The following is a 945-nucleotide window of genomic DNA, read 5'->3' as shown; positions in this document are numbered from 1 at the left end:
GCAAAAAAAAAAAAAAAGGTACATGTACTTTTTTTCTGCAATTGCCGTGCGTCTGTCACCCTATTGAAATCAAAGGGGCTGCGTAGCAATCCCTGTCTGCAATTGTGCACAACCGCGCGATCCCAGGATGCGTGTCCTGGATCACTCAGGTCTGCACCTGAGACAATTTTTTTTTTAAATGTGCCCAAAATTACACTTTAAAAATATTAAATGCTTTAAATGGTTTCTACGGTCAAAAGCTAAAAAAAAATAAATAAATGTATTTCTATATTGAATTTCCATAAGTTCTCTCCCGCTCCTAATCACCAGATCCATCTAGAAGTTTGTTGGAGATGCCCATAGGACGGACTTCCCCAATGCACTGACACCATTTCACCCAGCTCTGTGAATTTGAACTTCCTGGTGTCACCGCTCTCACAGAGCCCGCCTTCTGAACTACAACTCAACGTCTGAACAATGTAACTATCATTGATTGCTGGAAGCAATGCATGATGGGATGTGTAGTCTTGAGAAATGGAAATCCAGCATGAACTGAGACAGTATAAACCTTTCAGAGGATCAGTAGTGTTCGAGAAACAAAAGTATTGTATATAGAGAGAATAACAGTGACATAAACACAAGGGGACATATATATACATATATATATCTATCTTTTCTTTAGTAACAACTCCTTGATACATGAAAAATGACTCCCAGAGCACTTTGGGATATTTAAAAAGACAACACAGTGGGCTCCGTCTCACCGAAACCTCAGCGCGAACCATCACATAAGAGACAGGTCATTGTTTCGATTCACTTGTAAATCTCAGCTTGAGCTATGGAGTCCTATATACAGGCCACTAAAACACTGGAAATCATGTACACAAGAGGAGAGAGTTTATTTTGCCTCAAAATGAGAATACAAAATATTATGTGAGATTTCATATTAGAAATTATTTATTATTA

The 945-nt window shown here is 38.3% G+C and overlaps 1 protein-coding gene across 1 annotated transcript in view; it reads right to left on the bottom strand.

The window, feature by feature from the left end:
* The window catches only part of MAP3K2 (mitogen-activated protein kinase kinase kinase 2), a 41,097-nt gene that overhangs the window by 31,912 nt on the left and 8,240 nt on the right, over nucleotides 1–945 (bottom strand). The gene's annotated exons all lie outside the window — the stretch shown is intronic.

The sequence above is a fragment of the Nanorana parkeri genome, unplaced genomic scaffold, assembly GCF_000935625.1.
Source record: "Nanorana parkeri isolate BGI_ZX_2015 unplaced genomic scaffold, ASM93562v1 scaffold159, whole genome shotgun sequence".
Lineage (NCBI taxonomy): Eukaryota > Metazoa > Chordata > Amphibia > Anura > Dicroglossidae > Nanorana > Nanorana parkeri.
The sequence above is the reverse complement of the archived record's forward strand: the minus strand, read 5'-3'. Positions and strand labels throughout refer to the sequence as shown.